Raw genomic sequence first — 22606 nt, 5'->3', positions numbered from 1 at the left:
ACATTTGCCTGTACAATAGCACATAGTATGCACATGTGTGCATACACAGGGTAGCATACTGTAGTGTGCGGCATATGTGTAAACATACCTTGCATATGATGTTACATTACATATTGTACAGTGACACATGCAACTAAATGGAATATAATAGTCATATGTGCAGTAGTGACTTACCAGGCAACTCCAGGCTCATTGGTTGGGAGACACCCACCTCCACGGTGGCAGCTAGTGTTTGTGGATGCTGTTCTGAGGGTGTCCCCAGGCTGGCCAGTAGCTCCTCGGTGGGTGTGAGTGGGGGCATGGTTGGTGGCCCACCACCTGTTCCACCTTGTTCCCTGGTGATTGAACTGGCACGCAGTTTCGCATGTCGTATCAGGTCCGTGCAGTGTCTGCACACCTGCTGGTAGGTGCGGTTATAGCCACCCACATCATTAACCCTCCTGCGAAGGTCCTGCCACAGGTCGTCATGCTGCTGGGCATGCTGTGGGCCATGGCTGAACAACACCTCGTAGTTCTCATGGAGGTACGGGATGAGGGCATCATCCTCCAGGCGGCTATATACTGGCAGGTGTGAACGAGGCATTATCTGGAAGACATAATAATGGAGACAGGTCACAGTATCACAGAGATGTACAGAGATACAGCTGCACATACATTTGTATTAAATCTAGTACATCTGAACAGTTATCTTTGCAAATCATCATGACACTGACACGACTGACATGTTTGTGTCACACACATGTAACACCTGTTATGCATTGGATATCATCACCATATATGTGTGTCACCTCATTACATTGTTCATACTCCATGTGAATGCTGTCTTGATGTGGGCATGTCTGTTTGCCTGTACTGGTGTTCTTACCTATCAGCACATGCCTGGATGTGTCCACAGTAATGCTGTTGACTTTGATGCTGTGTATATGTCACATATCAGCACATATACTGCCTGACTTAATGGACATGAGCAGTGACAATGCACACATACACATGGAAACCTTTACATGCATGTGTTTTGCCATATACATCTACACAGCACTGTACAGCAGTTCAACATCCTGCCACGTATCGCCTGTGTTGCACATGTGATAGACATGGGACAATGGCTAGCCGGACGTCATTCGTAGGGATGGTTATCAACCATAGCATGTACGGGCAAGGTTTTCTAGCTGTATCTGACAGCCATTTTGCCACCGTGTGGTGCATCAGTGCCGCATTACTGATCCAGACAGTTAATAATACATCTACCATGCGGTCATCGCACCATGGATGACATAGATGACATGTGCAGCTTTGATGGACAGGGTTGCATGGTATGGTAGGAGTATGTAACATGTATGGCACAGGGATCTGTCCAGCATGTGGCGGTCCTTGTAGTAGGATGGTGGCTGTCCATGACATATGTCTTTCAGATCAGAATATGTATGTGAAGCATGTCCAACATCACAGTGTAGCACATGTCTTTATGCAAGGTAGCCAGCATGCTGCATAGTGGAGGTGAAGATTGTGAAGGCTGGTATCGCCCATCCACATATGGCCTATACCCCTTAGAGGTGATATGCGATCTGATATTGGTCACCCGAGTGCTGAGTATGCCTGTCCAATGATCTCCATGCTCATTGATGGCATCCTGTCATGACATGGGTGCCTCGTATGACTACCTAATAGGCCTGGAGATGTCACCAACTCAGGGAGGTGAACTGCACAGCACCATCCCTTACACAGTGTCCATAATGTTGACCGCTGCCTAGGTGGTAGTTAATGGGTAAAGGGTTATTCACCTAACGGTGACAATGCTATTATCAGCTGTCAGATTGTGCACATATGTCACACACACCTCACCCACAAAGCCCATTCTGTATGTTGTCTACAACACTGAGACAGCTATTGCTCCTAGGTCATGGACATTCATATCCTTACATACACAGATACCTCACATTTGTCTGTGTGGTATGGGCTACAATGAGGGGGGAGTACACAACATTAACCCTGTTTTACTGTAGCTGCCACTGGTGTGATATGCACATGTCACTCAGACACCTTTTATAGTGTTGCTTCTGTCAACAGGCCACTGGTAGAACACTCCTGTGACATATTAAGGTACATCTATTATACTCAGTGTAGCTGGAAAACGGTATGGGTGATGATGTCCTATGACCTGTCACAGGTATGCTATGCAGTGTGAAATCATCCGTACTGTCATTTACTTCTGTACTGCTAACATCTACATTGATAAAGGTTCATAGACGTGCAGACCATACTCAGCAGGGTAATAGTGCAGTGCCTCCAATTATGACTGTCGCCTCCACTTGTGGGTTGCAGTGGGTTGATATTATCCAACACCCTATCTGTAGTGCATATTCATGCTCAGCACTTGTTCAGAACATGTGAGTACTTCATGAGCTACTAATTACTATAGCACTCATTCCAACTCATTTCTTACAAGTACACTGTCTGTCCTTACATTTCCAGCTTGCTTACAGTACAACAGCTGTTGTACACACATAACTCATATATCTTGTGAGACATGGTTAAATATACAGGCATGTCCAAGTGTCACGTACCAGTGCTATTGCCTGTCTATATGATGAATATGGCAAACATGTGGCAATACAGCAATTGTCTCATGTACACAGTCAATGCTCACCTCCCAACATACAACACTACAGCCTGTGGGAGATGCACATATGTAGCCATGCTGGAGGTAATGCTCTCACCAACCCAGACTGAACCTGACATTCATGTGGGTACATTTAACATTTGCAACACACCCCACTCATCACATAGTCTCACTAGATCTCCACCACCACAGGCCACACATAGTATGAGTACGACATTTGCAGAACATCTCCATACTCTGTGTAGGCACCAGAGGCAGCCCCCTTTACCAAACACAACAACAATTACTTATAGCCCACAGACTCATGTGTGCCCATTAACTACAGCCAATAGGGTGTTATACCCAACACACCGGTCATAGGTGACTCTGTAGGCGGTCACAATGATACACCAGGGCTGGCTGTACTGTACAGAGGTGCAGGTAACACATGGCTCTGCTGTTCACAGACAGGACACTACCCTAGAAAGGTGCCGCCACTGTAAACACTGTAATTGGGCTTACACATAGACTTGCCAGACAGAATAGTACCTCACTATGAACCTGTGAAGCTATTACATGTCCTTTGTGCATGGTTAATTGAGTAGTTCTTCCATTTTGATTAGATATCATGCTGTTACAGTGTCCTGTGACTACAAGCCATATGTATCCTGTTATTGTGTATTGTACATGCCAATAGACGATACCTTTTATTTGCATGATATAACAGTTATGCTGTGTAGAATATCTGACATATCTACCTACAATACTGTACATTACACATATTTTACACATTATCCCATAATGCAAAGCATACCTGAACAGCAGGACCACCTTAGGCATGTTATTGTCATTATATGCCCATACACATGCCTACTGTGACAGTATATCAACATATACTATCCCCTGCTATGGCACATACTTGTTGGACATACCCTACCACTGATGGCGGGTGGTGTGGAATTGTTCTGTTTAAAGCCCTCATGTAACATCCCTTGTGGTGTATGTGATGTTTACCTTGTGGCCCACAGCAGGACACAGAATTTTTACAAGCGTTACTATGCTCAACAAGACATCACTACATAACACCTTTTCCCACTTTATGCATTGCGTACACTTTTAATTAATACAAAACAGTCTCTACATACACTAACATACTGAGTGTTCTACATACCTTGTTAGCATTCTGAATCTTTGTAAATATCTCTCTTACACCTTTACTGTTTAAACGGTTCTATGGTATGAGCATACGGTTTGAATATATGGCAAGTCATCCTTATATACGTCGATACCTGTAACATGTGGTTTCCTGCCGCCAGTTGGTGTTCCTGAGTAAATTATTACATGCACATCAGCTGTGCAGCTACTCCTTTCTCCAATTACGTGGCAACAGTGGGGTATAATTTAATTCTCCACACTTGGGCATTGCCCTTTTGCCCTACCTTCGGGGAGATGGCCTGTATGTGTTTTGTTGTGAGGAATTGCAACTGCTATTTGTAGAGACGTGGATATTTTGAATTCATGTCCCCCGTGGATTGTGTGTGATGGCCAGAGCATGTGGTTCTACATGTGAGTGTACCTGTCATCTCAACCATCTGATAAGGGACGGTTGCAAACAAAACCTGTAACATCGCCATCTGTTCCATTATACAACAGCTACGATTTCACATGGCGCCTTTACAAATGTGTCTCTCACAAGGTATGTTAATGCTTCTGCAGATGTAATTGAGTGAGTGGATGTTTGTGATGTTATTACAGTCTGTATTGCAATTGTTTCAGGTGTGGGGGAGATGTAGGTGGGTGTACATAGCATATACAGGTTTGTGGGGATTGCATTTCTACATATTCCATATATGTGTGTGGGCTCCTTCCCTAATTGAAGACCTATCACTTAGTAGACTGAACTATGGTTGTTACGGGCTTATATATTGAGCCATTGTTAATTGGTTTCTATATAGTATGCAGATGAGGTTGATACTTCCATACCTCTGGAAATACAGCGATATGTAAAGGAATGTTACTAAATGACAGCTGTCTCGTGCATTTCTGTCACAGATATTTGCATTCATTGCAGTTGTGTTGGTGACTGAACCTCTTTGGCATGGGTTGCCACCTTTTCAAATGGCCACACTGGGACATTTGCAGGACACACATCGGTGTTTACAGGCCGACACATACCCATAGTCAGTACACAGGATAGAGCATACTTTTATCCTGAATACATACTTATTCTTGTAGCACTTTAGCTACTTATCATGTTTCATGTAACATTTACGTTTTGTAGATACAGGCATAACTATTTAATGCAACTATTACATAATATATGGGACATAATTATGTCCTACAATCTAGGACATTTGCCCTTTTTAATATTTTTTGTCAGGACACAACTGCCCAGGGAGGGGCTGTCCCTCTTAAAGTAGGACAGGTGGTAACCGTATACCTACGGCCAGCTATAACCACACCTACCGTAATGATCTACCTCCGAGTTAGCACTAACAGACACACGATGCAAACACACACACACATTACAGTCCCACAGAAACGCACATGGCACCCTCAACACACACATACACAGACTACAGCAATCAGAAACACAGTTGAACACAGTACCTACGTGGACTGCAACACTGGCAGCGATAACTAAATGTCCCTTAATATCGTGATTATATTACACGTGGTTCCAGTGTTCCGGTACTATGTTCTTTCAGTCTTTAAGCCTCGTGATTACGCGTGTCGGTATGTGACACATTCCATAGTTGGCAGTATCCTATTTATTTCTACCTCAATGGTTGTGTACATGTCGTTGACCTATCTATATATTTGCAGATATAGGTGAATCCGTATATATCAACATATATCTCTCTATCACCCTTTCTATCTCTATTATATATATATATATATATATATATATATATATATATATATATATATATATGTATATATATAAGAGAGAGAGTGAGAGGGAGAATAAACCTTTCATTGTGTACATGTCAGTGTATACTGTTTCCTGGCTCCACACATTTGTGTTTGAACCTGTTACATTACACACCTGCCGTTGGTACATCTTGGGTAGCTTAGTGTTAGGTTATTGTGTACATGATTGCGTGTTCTACTCCTGGCAGTGGTCATTTTACCCTTCAGAGCAGGCACTATTAGTACAGGGGTGAATAATGCTAGTTTGACCTGTTTTGGACATCATTGACCATGATCTGCACGATATTCAGAGAAGCTTAGCCCTGTTTCGCGCATATCCGTATAGTCATGTTTAAATGACGCTTACCAGCACTGGGCAATGCATATTCCTGCTAACATGTGCTAAACCTGATCTGATGACCTGCATCCAACATCCATTATTTGTGCCTTCGGGATTACGTAACGTCCCTTGCAGGACGTGGTACCGGGAACATGCACGACAGTCAGTGCATTTACCACTTGGGCATCTGGGATTTGTACACGTGTTATGGCATTTTGTATGTGGACTGTACTATGGCTGTTACTCCATACTGCAATCAAATGGGTAACTCAGTTAGTTTACATATGGACAAGACCTATTAATGGTATGTCCAAGTGATGTTTAATGGATGTGCTCCAGCATTGGGAATGTATGTCACAGTGAGCCACACACTATAATGTGCTACACCTTCACACAACCATAGGTGGAGCATGCTGGGGTGACAGATACCTGTCATGGGTACACCCCATGCTTTGCCACTACATCCATGATTACATTGTACGGAGCCCCTCATTAACACACCAGGGAATCCATGCAGAGTGTGTGGGGAACAGTGATTACACACATGGATCCCGCAATTGGCTCTGCTCTACTGAGGGTCAGTTGGTTACTCGATGTGGTGGTGACAGCAGACACTGTTTGCCTCGATTGATGAATGGCCTGTGACAATCGGGTGTGTACCTACCGATGTACCTAGGAACCTATACATACAGTACCAACATATGCTGATAGGTGCGTGTACTGTTCAGGTGTTGACATTACTTGTTCTTGTGTGTGCAATGGTTGAGGGCTGCCTATGTAGGATTCACACAGTAGGCCACCTATACATTACAATTTACAGGTGGTCGTGTGTGAGTGCCATCCATTTTACTGTGTGTGCAGATGGAGAGGTGTGTCAGTCTGTAGGGGCCTACACTGCCAGAGTATGTGCTATACGTTCCCTCTTTGCCAAGGTGTAGGCATATTGGGCATGCCTCCATCTGCCTACTGGGGCTGGCACAGGGTGTTCGTGGTCTGAATCCCTCTGTGCCTGTGTGGCCTTGGTAATTGCGGTGGGCTGTGAGGGCCTTCACCATTATGTCCCTGCTGCAGCTGTTTCCGCAAGATCATATTATGTAGCATGGCACATACTATGAAGATGTGGGCACACGTGTCTGGAGAGTACTGCAAGGCTCCACCAGATATGTCCAAGCAACGGAACCATGATTTCAGCATCACGAACACACGGTCTATGATGATTCTGGTTTGTGCGTGTCTCATTATGGCGTTCTTGCATGGGTGTGTGTGCATTTCTGATGGGAGTCATCATCCACGGCTCCAGTGCATAGCCAGCATCCCCCACAAGGTGGCCATGTGGGATGTCCCCCCTGACAAATACCTGATACAGCTGTGAGGCATGCCAGATGTGGGAGTCATGGTAGCTTCCAGGGCTGCCAGCACACACATCCATGATAATGCCCTGGGCATTGCACATGACCTGGCAGTTGATGAAGTGGTATCCCTTGCGGTTTATGTAGCGCCTACCATGCTCACTGGGTGGTGACTTGATATGTATGTGCGTGCAGTCTATCGCACCCAGTACCTCCGGGTAGTGTGCCACATGGTGGAAGAGATGCATATTGCTGGCCAACTCCTCCTGAGTTCGGGGGAAGTATATATGCTCATTGGCATGTGGTAACATGGCATCCAGGAACTGGTGTAGTACCCTGGATGCTGATGCCTGTGAGATCCCCATTATATCTCCAGTTGGCCTTTGAAAGGTACCTGTGGCTAGTATTCGCAAGCTTACACATACCTTCATGTCCACTGGGATGGGTTCCCCTCTGTTGTTTCTGGATCTCAGGCGTGGCCGGCACAGCTCAACTATTTGCTGTAAGATGTCCCTGTCCACCCTGTAATGCTCTACTATCTCCAGATCATGTATCCCCTGGTAGGTTACCTTTGGTCTGAACACTCTTCTCCTTCTCTGGGGCCTGCGGTGGTTGTCAGCATCATCCTCCACAACACCTTCAGTCACTAACACATGGTGATGAATCACAGCTATGGCAGCTCCCAACATGTACATTGTAAAAGTTCCCCATCTATTTACACCTATGGTGCAGTGTTTAGGAATACACAGGTGTGTGTGAGGTGCTTTCACACTTTATACTATTGTGCTGTGAACACTGATGATGTCACAGGGTGTGTATGTATGATCGTAGCTACAGGGTATCTTATGTGTTTTACGACAGTTACTACTATTGTGGTGCCTTTGGTGTTGAATTACATTTGGCTGCCATGGATTACCTCTTGCCCTTCCCTTTACATTTCTTAACGTTTCACCTCCCATTTCTGACATGCATCCAGCAGCCTGCTTTCATTTGTACTTTCCTAAACCTGGCTTATCTTGTGTAATGTGTTCTATGGCCAGTCTACTGCAGGTTTGCTTTGCTCTGCTATGACAGTTCTCTTTTCTTTGTAATCCGACACCTCCCCTATCCTGTTTTGCAGGTTTCTGCGAGCAGACTTGTCAGCTGCTGTTGATTGCCCGCTGTGATTTAATAGGTGTTAATTGCTCAGTTGTACTCCAATTACCCTACTGCGGCATTTCCTTATTTTCTTCCCCTGACCTTCCTGTTTGAGCTATGGTGCGCGGCGCGTGCGTCCGCTTACCGGGTTTCAGGCATGTTTTCATCCCCGTACACATGCGCTTTTGGGCACCATATGTGCTCTCAGCTAAACGATGCTATACCTACCTCCCCACCCCTGTCCTGTGGCTTTGCTTAGCAACAGCCAGGCCAGATTTGCATTGCTCCAATGTGCTTACAGCTACAGTGGCACACCCCACTGCTGATGTCATGTATACCTCTAAAGCACTCCTCGGTGTTGTAGCGCTGCACCGTATGGTACATCCTTAGTCCGGCGGGACATTTGCGATTCACTATTACTTGCCTCATTTGCATGGCATTGACTACTAATTCCTAGTTACCACGCTGAACACTGTCACAGACCCTTAGCAACCCTTGAAGCTTGGTTGTGGTGTACCATGCATACCATTGAGTATTATTGTGAAATCATGATTTGTATTACATTGCGATTTTATGACATTTGTATATATTTTATTTGTGTTCCCGTTTGCACACACATGCCCTGCGGTTGTACTTTGCGTTACTGTGGACATGGCATTAAATGTTGTTTTTTAGGTGTTGTGCATCTTTTCTTATGTCACTGGCTGTATATTTAGCCACTGGCATATGTTAACTTTGTAATACATGAGTGTGGTCTGCTTTCATAGCCCTGATGTTCTGTTTGGAAAAATGTAAACCGTGTTTTTTGGTTTACATTTCTGTGGGCTTACGCTATGCCTGCACCACTTCATGAATCGCTATGTACCTTCATTTGCATGGTGCGGCACTGCGCATGGGGTGATTAGCATACCTAAGCCGAGGGCTGTGCAGATCTGGTGTATGCTGGTAGTGCACGTGGAATTGGATCGTACCTGAATTGCTCGGCGGCCATATTTGGCATTATACTGCCTATGCTACGCCTGCACCTGGCGCAAGCTTCATGAATCCCGGGGATGGAGTATATACATCAAAAGATGGTTACAGATATTATATTTCAAGAATGGAAATTTTTATTCACTGATGTAACTATGGACATACGTTGTTACATCAGTCAATAAAGTACAGCCTTGAAGTCTGACCCTGATTATAGAAATGTTAATGTGTTTTGGTGCAGCTTTTTGTTTGCATGGGACAATGTTGTGTAAAATACATAAATTTAAATGCATGGGTGTCATACTGTTTTAATAAAGATGTTAAAATTAAAAAATGTAGTTTACCATGTTTTGATAAAATCCAACACAGTTTTGATCACCATATTCAATTTCGTCTTCCCATTGAAAAAAACATATTCCCTTCTACATTGGCAGAAGCTGCAAAGCCATTCTGTCCTGGTTACAGTCTCACTGATAGCCCTCTACTTTTTTTCCTTCCTTGCTAGGCCCCATATGGGTTCAGCATACTTTCTGTTTCTGTAGGTTCATAGGTTCATAGGTTAATACTAGGCTATCTGCCCTAGGGCATTTATAAGCCTAGCCAGAGTGTGTTTGGCTTTCACCACCCTTTTAGATTAGTTGACTGTGCCTCTGTATAGTAGGTCACACAAGGTAGCCCTTTTAAGGTTAGTTTACTGTACCTTTGTCAAGCAGAGACACAGAAGAGATTCCAGGGGTAAACTCATCAATATTTCTCTTGAAGAGAGTCAGTGAGGGGCTCTGCCTAACATAGATTGGGATTTTGTTCCAGATTGAGGGGAGCCTCTGGGATATGAATATGTCCCTCCAGCTTGTCCTATTTATTTCTGTGCTGAGGTTCAAGTCCCTGGAGTGTGTAGCTCTAAGGGATTTGGATTTCCTGAGATGGAGCATGTCCATTAATTCTGGGTTGGACATGGCTTAATACGTCAGACACAGATTGCCTCTGAGTAGGTGGTACGCAACTGAGTAGAGCTGCAGCTTCTTCAGCCGAACTGCATAGGGCATCTGTTTGAGTCCCTTGATCCTCTTGGTGAGGTACTTTTGGGGTCTTTCCAGTTGCTGCAGGTGTCGGGTTAGGTACATCCCAAATGGGGCATTGTATTCAATTATCGGCCTGATAAGTGATGAGTAGAGTGGCACAATGACCTCTCTTGATCTAGATGTGAACCCTTTTGTGATAAGGTGGGCTATATAGAATTTCTTTCTAACCACTTTGGCAATGTGATTGTCAAAGGAGAGATTGCTATCTACTTGGGTCCCCAAGTCCCTAATTACTTCTTTCGTACTTAATGGATTACCACCTATGTGGTAATTTGTGGGCACTTTGTTTTTCCCAAAGGGGATGACTATGCACTTTTTTGGCATTTAGCTTTAGGCCATGGCTCTGGCACCAGTTATCCATCTCTGTGAGACCCTTTTGGAGGATGCTTGTGTCAGCTGGAGAGTCGATTATGGCACCCAGTTTGCAGTCATCTGCGAACTTGGTCAGCCATAGTCCACCCGTGTTAGCCTGTACCTCGGAGAAATATATACCGAACAAGAGAGGTCCCAGGACTGAGACTTGTGGGACGCCACTTGTAACTGGTTTAGAGTCTGTCATGGCACCTGCTATTCTGACCATGTGGGTTCTATCCGTGAGCCAGTTTGCAACCCATCTTGTAACATAGGGGTTGATATTTAAGTTGGTGAGCTTATTTATGATGCCTGAGTGGGGTATTGTGTTGAAGGCTTTTGCGAGGTCTAGGTAGGCTGTGTGGACTACCTTCCCTTCATCTATGGCTTTGGTAACTGTTTCAAAGAAGTCGAACAGGTTCAAGAGGCAAGATCTGCCCTTAACAAAGCCAAATTGGGTAGGATCCAGTGTCTGGAGGTTCCCAATGTCTTTGTTTATGATTTCCATGATGATACACTCCATAGCTTTGCAGACCAGGCTAGTCAGGCTTATAGGGCGATAGTTTCCAGGGTCCGTTGTGGCACCACCTTTGTGGAGCGGGACCACTGTTGCTGTGCGCCATTCCTTGGGTACATATCCTGTAGTAAGGCTGAGACTGAACAGTGACTTTATATGAGGGTTTAGTTCTTCTTGGAGCTCATGTAAGATGCAGCCTGGGACACTATCTGGTCCCATTGATGCTGTGTTTTTTGCTTTGGAGAGGGCAGCTCTCACTTGTGCATCTGTGATCTCAGGAAGGCTACACTCAGTAGGGATAGACATTTGCTCTTTTTGGGGGGAAGGGGGGGGGTTTGCACTGAACCTTTCTGCCAGGATGTTGGCAATGTCTGTGGGTTCAATGTATTTTTTGTCATTTTGCACTAACTCAGAGCATATCTGGGAGTTGCCTCCCAGGTTCCTGACATAACTAAAGAAGGCCTTGTGATTATCTTAGTGTCTTGTGCAATTTTTCTTTCGAAGCTGGCCTTAGATGATTTTATGAGGGATCGTAGTTTTATGCTAGTACTGATCAGAGATGCCTTCCCTTTTTTGGATTTAGCTCTGTCATGTAGTAGCTTTCTCCTTCTGTTGTATAGCTTATTTATGGCCGGGGTCCACCAGACAGGTCTCCTGCCTTTGGAGGAGTGAGTCTTGGTTTTATTTGGGATAGCATGCTCCATGCATTCCTGTAGGTGTCCATAGAATGCTTTTGTAAAGGATTCTGCATTTTGGGCCATATTTTCCACTGGCCCGGGGGCTTTGAAGGATTCCACCTTGGTTTTGAGAAGTGTGAAGTTTACTTTTGAGAAGTTCTTCACCATGGTTTCCTTGGCTGGGGGTGGGGATGGAATATGGATGTCCAGTGAGATTAGTTGTATACCTCTGGTGTGGAACATAGAGACCCCATGTTGGTAATGACCAGATCCAATATGTTTTTCCCTCTTGTGGAAGAGGTGACCAATTGTTCCATAGCATTTGAGTTTATAAATTCTAGGAACAGTTGGGCGAGGGTGTTTGGGCTTGAGTAGTTTTCCCAATCAATGTTTGGGTAGTTGAAGTCACCCAATATAATGGTGTTTGGAGAGACCTTCATATTCTCCAGTGTTCTCAGGAAAGCCAAGTGGGGTTCCTGTGTTTGGGAGGGTGGTCTGTAGCAGGCTACAAACTGAAAGGCAGTTTTGTCCACTGTTAGTTGCACATGGATGGTCTCCGATGCTTCGTGCAGTGCCACTAACCTGGAGGTGGGGGTATCTTTGATAAATATGGATACTCCCCCTCCTTTTGTGGTTTGGTCCGAGTTTTGGGGCCGAAAAGCATGGTATGAAGTATAACCTGTTAGTGCTGGGGTGCTCTCGGGAGCCTTAAACCAGGTTTCTGTTACTGCACAGATATCAATATTCTCCATACTGAGGAGAGTCTCGAGTGCATGCATCTTGAGGTTTAGACTACTGGTGTTGAGCAGCATTACCCTTAGTTTTTTTTTTCTTTGTGTTGTCTATGGAGGTGGGTTTGTCTTTTGAGCCTTGCCTAAAAAAGGCACTATGAGGGAGGCAAGAGCCTTTGCCAGTATTCAAAAACCCAGGGGTGATAGGTGCAAGCCGTCCCTAGCAAAGCAATGTGGCTTGTCGAGCATGTCATCCCAGGTTGACAGACACTGGATCCCCTTTGAATGACACCAATAGTTTAGCCAATTGTTAAAATGGATCATTTTGTCTTTATACTGTGGCACTAGCATTTGTCTTTCTGGAGATTTACACATAGCCTTCTAGCCCAATTACATAATTCATCTTAGACAGTGTAGTTGAATATTTGGTTCAGTTTATCAAACCCCTTCAGATAAGTGCTCAACATTTTGATTAGTCCAATGATATTTCATCTCCAGACTGTTTGTCAGTCTTCTGATTGGCTGCTCTAGCCATAGATCTTCTCTCACTGCTCGGGCATGCTTTGTGACTTTACTGGTGGAAGAAGGGTCTTTATCTGTCAGTCCATTGATTGGCTTCAACATCATCCCCACTGGTCAGCACCTAAGCCACCCTAGCTTCCTCTGGCCGTGTGAAGAGGGCCAGAGAAAAAACATAAAACATTTATCATTTCAAATTGTATCACTTATCTTTAGGTTTGGGAGGGCTGATCACTGTGTCTTGACAGACTGATAATATTTGAGCTCATAGAAGGCATCCAACTGTTTTTTTTTTTTTTGTTTCTTGTTTTTTTTTTAATACTTAATGTACACGGAGTGTAGTGGCTGGATATTTAAACCTGACTAATGTTTGCTCCTCCTGCTCCTTTTTGCCATGTTACTTTCACAATTCAATAGAAAGGTCTTAAGAAATCAGTAGTATCAGATAAAAGCACTAACATTTAAGCAAAATAAATGATGGCAAATTTCCTTAAATGCTGGTGTGCTCAAATTTTCGTGTCTACTACAAGTGCTTGCTTACTATTTGCTTGCAACACAATTGGTCACTGCCACTAGCTTAAAAAGGCAAGTGCTCTACGTCACATTGACTTAAGCTCTTGCAACTACTTATCCCTTCTGACACTCTATCATACAAAACTGTATAGCCCTACAACACCAGGATCCTAACTGTAACCCTAAAACATCCGTCTTGCTCCCTAACCCTAAAACTCCTCTCCCCTTCCCTAACCCTAAAATCCACTTCCACTCCCTTACTCTAAGACTTCATTCTTGATCTCTAACCTATTCCTGCTCCCTAAAAACCCTAGGACTCCCTTCTCACTCCATAACCCTAAAACTCCCTTCCTACTCCCTAAACCTTAAATTCCTCCACTCCCTGAACTTAAAATCCCCTACCTGCTCCCTAAAGCTAAAGCCCCCTTCCTAACTATTGCCCTAATCTACACTCTCAGCCCCACCCACTCCCTATGGCTGCTGCACCTATCTCATTTTAAGTCGAAGAATGTGTTCAAGTAAGCTGCAACAGCTGCTTGCCTAATATCATATTCAAGTTTCAACGTGAGGTGGGTGGCAACCTAGCCGAGCTACAAGAAGCTTGAGTACCTGGCATTAAGACAGTAATCACTGAGCACATGGGACTCTGGTTAAATACCTTTTGTTTTGTCTGATTATAGTTTTTGCCATTAATGTTTTATTCATACTGACTGCATGATTTTCATGTTTCTAAAATATGTTTTATTGCCTTGTTATTCCATTTTATACTGTAAGGAGCTTGTATTGATGCAGCTAAATAAGTAATGTTTAACGATCACTTCATTCACCTGATGGACAGCTTTTGTTTGTATTTTTCATGCACTGAACTTTTTTTTTATCCACAGATTCTAGGATCTTTAGAAACATCAGACATTGAAGATAAACCAGTAACCTTTGATTTTTTTAGAGTACTTTTGCTTTGTTATCTTTTTTTTACCTATTTTTTTCTATAAAAATATTACCACGTTTTAAAAAGCTCCATTTTTTTTGTTTTTGTTTTGTTAAACTGATTACAGTGCTCTCACACTTATATGTTATGAGAGGAACCTGGGCAGAATGCACAGAGGGAATAAAACTCCTTTGGAGGTGTTTGTCTACATCAGGTATTTCTTTGAACAGACTTCAACAGAAAATCCATTCTGTAATCTGATAAGTGAAGAAAAAAATCACAACACAAACAAAGAAACAAAGAAACAAACAAAATATAAATTGTAAAATTGCTATAGGAATATGGCAAGCTGGCTGGTGAATGTCTAAAAAAATAGGAGAGAACTGACCACTGAAACAGCTGCTGGTTCAAAATATAAAAATGTAGCCATTGGCCATTGGTTTCAAAGCAGTGAGAAGAACTGAGGCGAGCACCTGCCAACATTCCTTTCGTGAGACACTTGTGCAGAACTGTGCCACTATGGTCAGGGGACAGCTTTAGTACCGGCTAGTACAGGAAAACAGAGTGCCTTGGAATCTTAACTTCACAGCCAAACAGACACCTGATACTCCATGGAAAATGCCGGTCTATAATAATCTGTAACCTGGAATGTTATAAAGACAAAAATACATTACAAATATCTCATACAATGTTGGGACGTTGGTCTGATAGGGAACAGAGATATTGATAAGAAAATTTAAGTAAATCAGAGAAAAAAACTACAGAATTGTTTGGCATTTATACAAAACTCAAGTAAATCAGAGAGAAAAAAAATAATATTTGACATTTTAACTTTTATCAATGAGGTAGGGATGCAGGTTTAGTGACTCATTTCAGATGTGATATGAGTCAAAGGGTAGGACATGTATAAAGATTAACTTTGTGAATTCTGCACTATAAGACTAAACTAAAACTTGTACAGATCTAGGTAAATCAGAATCTGCCACAGCTTAGCATAAGCCAGGTTATTTGATACATCATAATACATGCATAGCAAATAATAGAAATGCAAGAAATATCTACAAAAGTTACAAGTGATTATAAGAATTATACAATTTTACATTTTCATTAGGCTATGTGGTGTAAATAGTCAAAGACTTATTGAATGATACAATGTTCTGACAGGACTACATGTCAGGTGCAATACAGCGGAAAATGAATGCTATTTGCAGAACAGTGACAAAATGATTAATAAAACAAAGGTTTCCTCTTAGCAATAGCAACAGCACATGATTGATTGCTGGCGGTTAGCTCATAAATGATGGGTTATGGTAAGCTGAGACTATGCTGCAACTGTCTGTTAAGATGTCAGAAATGGGGGACAAGGTGCCATTGTTTTGATTAATAGTCTTAGGGAGGGAAAGCTCTTTTTAGAGTTGCAAAGCTGACAGGGCTGAGTTTAAAAAGAAGAATGTCAACTAAGTAAGCAAAATGTAATCAGTGGTTTAAGGGAGTGCATAGTCTAAATTTAGGCAGTTTAGGCTTAAAGTTGTGATTAAAAAAATATGCAATGTTAAGGCAGAGTACGTAGGAGAGGGGTAAATTAAAATTATGCTGAAGAGATAGAAATTGGTAGATAAGAAGACAAATGACTACATTTAGTAGTCAATGAAGCACTTGCATTTTGCTTGTTTAATGAGCAGAGTAAGTGAAAGTACCACAAATTAAATATGACTGCCAGTGTGTCAGGGAAGCAATTGCTTTGTACTTATTTGGTGACCAGAACAAGTAAAACTTATATAAATGAATTGCAATTGCCAGTGTTTCTTACATTGTTGTTATATTTTGTATTGTATACTTTTTTTTGTTTAGCCAGCATGTAGTGCAAATTGTGTAAGTCGTGACCTAAATAAATAAATATATAAAAATTAATAATTTGGGTTTGAGCAATTTTGCATCTGGAACATTAGTTATATTTTAATAGCATGTTTTTCTCAAAGTTGTGTTTTACTCAAGTGAGATATACTACACAATGTTATACCACGTGTTTAGGAAACCACTACTAATCCAACACCCACTCAGGGTGCTGACACAATAGATAAAATACCAGCTACTGCAAAGGTCCTGAGGTAGCTGCCATTGCTGAAAAGTGATGATGGGAAGAAAAAAGGAACTATCTTTTTATACAGCAGAAATAACTAGGGGCTAGCAGTGAGATCTCAGGAGTAAATTGAGATAAAGAGCTTCAATAAAATGACAAAGTGAAGGTGTGACAAGGGGGAAATCCAATCTGGCTTTGATTCCAACAGGAAAACAAACTCCCAGTTGCTCCGTTTGCAGAAAGTGAGATCAAGCATTCTTTCTCTAGTGTGTGCACAGTTAATACATCCCACTGCTACCTCTGTGCACTGGAACTTTTCCCTTAATGCGTGGTGGAAATTAAGCAATAAATCAGCCAGAAGCTTCATGCACTGCAGTTTTCTCTCTCTCTCTTTGTCTTCAGCAAGTATTAGTTTACAATAAAAAATGACGCCTGTCACTGGCCTGTTAATCTCTGCCATTATGAATATCAGTATTTTCATAAGGAGAAGTCTAGGACGAATTCCAATAGATTCTAGCCCAAAAGTTCTTTATTTATTTATTTTAACTATTAGCAAAGAATTGTAAGTGTGTATGTGTGTGTGAGAGTGTGTGTTTGTGAAGTATATCATTAAAACTGTTTTTACCTCTGGTTAACAAGAAAGCATGATTGCAACTATTGAGAATACAACTGACATTCAAGAATGATTTCTTTGATTTACACACACCTGACTGTTTATATAGATATCTCTATCCATTCATTCTGGGTGAATCATAAAGGCAGTCTTCCTTCTAGGATTTGACTATTGATGTTCTAAAAATGTGAATTTAATGATATTCAAAGGACTCACTTTCTTTTCTTTTATTTAAATTTTTTACTGGGGTAGAGCACTGATCAATAAATGGCCAATTGCAGGCTCAGCCCACATATTCTTTCATTTTCTGAGCATGATTTTCAATTACTAAAACATTCAAATATGTGTATAATGGTACAGCGAGACCTCTAATAATTTAATTATATGGTCTCTCATCTTCCTCATTTTGGCAAACTATTTTGCAAATAGCACATATTGTCACTGTACATTAATGTTAGTACTGTTATTATTTGCTAGCATCAGTTAGCTTACTAGAAGGCCGTGCTCTTCAAAAGAAATTTAGCATACAGTACTGTATGAGAATAATAAAAAATGAATACAGCAGCAGCTCAAATACTATATATTTTGTCATAGATAAACAGAAGCACATTGAGTGTAAGTGCTACATGCCTAGCTGGGCAGTGGTGGTGCCTGAATTCCATATATAACACAGCACACTCTGTTATCTGAACAGTAAGGGTTAGCTAGACCTCATCAGTGATGTCTATCATGTGACCTGTCAACACCTGAAATAAGGAGCTATGCTAACTTTCTCAAACTGCATTTAATTTCTTAGGTACAGGGACATTCCACTGCCTTGCAGGTGATGCAGTGGACACCTTCCAGTGCCCTACATTTTGGATGCTGGCTGCAGTCCTCACCTGCACGCTGCAGATGATGGTGAAATGTGACACTACTCAAGAGTGACAAGCTACAAAGCAAGCATTGCAAAGGGTGGTATTCAATACAGTAAACTGCATCTATGTAGCTATGTGGTCATCAGGTGATGACAATGTGACATATGAATAAAAAGGAGATCTACTGTGTTAACTTTGAGGTGGTATGAAATAGAAATACAATCATTGCCATCATGACTTTACAAGCAGCCTGAGATTGTCAGCAATGCACGTGTCAAACTAGCAGTCTGTGTTAAGCATTCACCCAGGAACATATAAAGCAAGGTTTACTTAGCAGCATCATGAAGATTAGTGATAAAATCTTGGGTTCACAGAGTACAATTCTGATTTGTTCACTGCTTGTGTTTTGTTTTCCCCATTTATGCATCGTTTTTTCCTGGCACCAGTTTTCCTCCACCTCCCAAAAACATGATTGTTGAATGGAACAATCTCTCTCCCACTCTGTGTGTGTGAGAGTGTGTGTGTGTGTGTGTGTGTGTGTGTGTGTGTGTGTGTGTATGCACAGTAAGGCACTGTTGAACCTTGCATTCAACAGTACATCAATTGTACTATTTCGCTGAGGGGCTATGCCCCCCTGCACATTAAATATACCAACTCCAAGATCACACTACAGTGAGGAACTGGGCTAATTCCCTGTTCCTCACTGATGTGTGAAGTCTTGGTATGTCACTTGCTGAAAGGTCGAGTGCACCATGCAACTCGACTAAATGTGGTCGACCACTCTTGATTCAGTTTTTCACACACACACACACACACACACACACACACACACACACACACACACACACACACACACACACACACACACACACTGATATATATGTATACCTACACACATACAAATATGGATATATATTCTTATGCATGTGCATTCTCATCACCTAGTTTTACAATTTCTCTGTGTCCCCATTCCTCTTGTCTTCTTAGTTCAAGAAATATGGACATAGCCTAAATAAAATAATGCAGACAAAGGCCCCAAAACAGGTTTTAAATATTTTGCTTATGAAGTTAAAAAGTTGCTAGAATAACATGCATTTTTGAAGGATTTAAAGTCTGAAAATCAAATGTGTGAGATTATTTAGTTGCTTCAATCCTCAGTAATTTGCCATAAAACCACACATTTTATTTGGAACACACCAAAATGTAAGCTAGAAATATGGACAGTCTATGACTGCACAGTAAGAATTGTGGGAAGTGAGATAGAGGGTGAAACAAAATAAATAAAACAAAAATTAAAATTGCTTGATAATCTTGGCCTCTCTCATCTCAACTCTTAAACAACTGGGTTTGTGGCTATGGCCACCTAGTGTCAGAATAAATAGGTCAGAATGGTGAAGAAGGAGCTTAATGGTTTAGGTGGAGAGAGCCACAAATAGATCTACAACTTCATAGGCTGACACTAGACAAGCAGTTACTAAGACCATTAAGAGCTTAACCAAATAAACTTGTTGAATTAGTATGTAATTCAGTAGTGTTACCCTCTTTGACTAGAAGGGCTACTCAGGATAACACAGGAATAATTTATGTCTTTCCATCAAATCATCAACTTTTAAACATCCAGAGTACTGCTTTGTTTACTCATAGGGGGAACTTATTTCATAGGTATGGAAGGCATTGGATAAGGTAACAACACACCAATGAGTCTCACTTATTTGTTTATGTAGGTTAGGATCCTTGGTATGGGTATTCGAGTACCTATTGGTTCTACAGAAGGGTGGGAAATTGAATTGGACATGGACTTTCATAGCTTGAAAAGCAATGCAAAGATCAATGGAGTCAGTAGCAGACTGAGTACAAGGACAGGGCTACTAATCTATCTAACTAATGGATGTGAGACCAGTGGTCATTTTCCTAATGAAACTTTGAGGCCTTTCAAGGTGAGCAATATGCTTAGAAAGGTGTATGCCAAAAGAATTTAGTGATGGATGATGGATGAGTACATGGTTTCATAGGTTCATAGGAGTGCACTGGGCTAATGACCGCTGGGGCCTTTTTAAGCCTATCCATGCATCCCAAATCTCTGACAAGTTCTGGCATGCTTGGTAGTGTAAGCAGTGGCCTTGAAAATGAACTATTTACAGGCTGCCTGTATCCGTTAGAGACATAGGTACCAAACCAGGAGTGAATTTCTGGTCCCTCATCTAGTTGTCCAAGTTACATGTGAATTGGGTTAGGGAGGAGCTCTGCTTCACATGGATAGAGATCCTGTCCTATTAAATCACAGGCAAGGTTTAAGTCTTTAGGATGGATAATTCTGGTGCTGTTTGTTTTGCAGATATGCAGATGGCCCATCTGAGTGGGATCCGAAGATGGCTTGTATGACAGGTATACATCTCCCCTCAACAGGTTGTGGGAGACAGAATACAGGGATAGGACTTTGAGGCAGTCTGCATGGGACATGTTATTTATGTCCTGTTTTCTTTTAGTAAGAAACTTCTGTGAATGTTCTAATTGTTGGATGTGCCTGATTAAGTTCATACCAGAGGGGGCTTATTACTCAGTGACAGGTCTGATGAGTGCCAAATGCAGTAGAAAATGACCTCCTTGGACCTAGATGCTATACCTTTGTTTATAAATTGTGCAAATTAGGATGATTTCCTCTCTACAACAGACATGTGATGGTGAAAGGCTAGATTACTGTCTATGTGCATCCCCAAGTCCCCAACTACTGGGTCGACTCTTAGGGGTTTGTTGTCAATATGGAAGTTACCCGGGGTGGCTGACTTCCTGAAGAACACCATTTTGCAGTTGTTGGCATTTAGTTTTAGTCCATGGCTCTGACACCAGTTACTTGTCTGTGTCAACCCTTCTTGGAACTAAGACTTCTTTAGCTTTAAGGAAATACTGATAGACATTATTTTGACCATATATAAAGGAATTAGTTAGTTAGTTAGTTAGTTAGTTAGTTAGAAACTCCAGCTGTACTCGGTTGCATACCGCCTACTCAGAGGTGATCTCTGCCTGACATACAAGGCCATGTCCAACCCAGAATTGATGGACATGCTCCACCTAAATAAAACCATATCCCCTCGAGCCACATGCTTCAGGGATCTGAATGTCACCACAACAATAAATAGGACGTGCTGGAGGGATAAATTCCTGTTCCTGAGACTTCCCATGCTCTGGAACAAGATTTCAATCTACATTAGGCAGAGCTCCTCGCTAACCCTCTTCAAGAGAAACTTTGACGAGTGGATGGGAGACAGAAAGTTTACCCCAGGAATCACTTCAATGGTTCTGCTGGACAGAGGCACAGGGAACTAATCTAAGGGGGTGGCGAAAGCCAACACATTCCAGCTAGGCATATAAATGCCTTCGGGCAGATAGCCTAGTACCTACCTATGAACCTATAACTTCTGAACTATTGTGGAGGCATGATGGTCAAGGCAAAGTAAATTGTCAACACAGGTGCCTATGTCCCTGATGACAGTATTTTGTAAGGGCATGTTCATAGGGTCATAAGTGTGCACTAGGTTAATGACAACTGGGGCCTTTTTAAGCCTAACCATGCATCTCAAATATCTGACAAATTCTGGTACCCTTGATAAGTGTAAGCAGGGGCTTGGGAGGAGAAACATTTAGAAGCAGGGCCTGAAAGATGAACCAATTGCAGTCTGCCTGAGTCCATTAGAGACATAGGTGCCAAACCAGGTAATAAATTTCCTGTTACCCATCCAATTGTCCAATTTACACTTGAATTGGGTTACGGAGGAACTTTGCTTCACATGGATGGGGAAGCTGTTCCAGAGAAGGTATAGTTGCGGGGATACTTAACTGTCTCTCCAGCACGTCCTATTTATATCACAGGCGAGGTTTAAATCTTTAGAATGGGTAATTCCAGTGCTGTTTGTTTTGTGGATAAGCAGGGGGTCCATCAGGATGGGGGCCAGCAAAGTCTTGTTTGACAGGTAAACATCTCCCGTCAACAGCATGTAGAAGACTGAATAAAGGGATAGGGCTTTGAGGTAGTCTGTACAGGATGTTACTTACGCCCTGTGTTCTTTAGTGTTGTTTATATGACTGGAAATGAAAACATTTTCTTTACCAAGTTGAACCATACTACAGGAACAATACTTAGACCAACAATGTTTTGGAAATATAAGATTTTACCTATTGGGATTTTTTTGGTCATAACAAAATAATATAAGGAAATACAGTACATATGTACTGCATAGGCAAATTCTTCTTACATTAAATAATGTGCTGTTTTACCTCAAACAAAAATATGCATGTACCTAATTATACTGTATTGTTCTGCTCCTAAATAAGTCTTATAATCTGGGGACCTTCCCCCTTTGGTCCTCCATGAAAACTGATGCCACTAACAGACGACAGACAAGCAAACAAATAAATATGAAAGCATATTGT

General features: G+C 42.0%; 1 protein-coding gene across 2 annotated transcripts in view; it reads right to left on the bottom strand.

Annotated features, from left to right (window-relative positions):
• Positions 1-22606, bottom strand: part of B4GALT2 (beta-1,4-galactosyltransferase 2) — a 2452938-nt gene that overhangs the window by 173732 nt on the left and 2256600 nt on the right. The gene's annotated exons all lie outside the window — the stretch shown is intronic.

This window comes from Protopterus annectens, chromosome 10.part0 (genome assembly GCF_019279795.1).
Source record: "Protopterus annectens isolate FY-2018-M chromosome 10.part0, PAN1.0, whole genome shotgun sequence".
Taxonomy (NCBI): domain Eukaryota; kingdom Metazoa; phylum Chordata; order Ceratodontiformes; family Protopteridae; genus Protopterus; species Protopterus annectens.
This window is presented reverse-complemented; position numbering and strand designations above follow the sequence as displayed.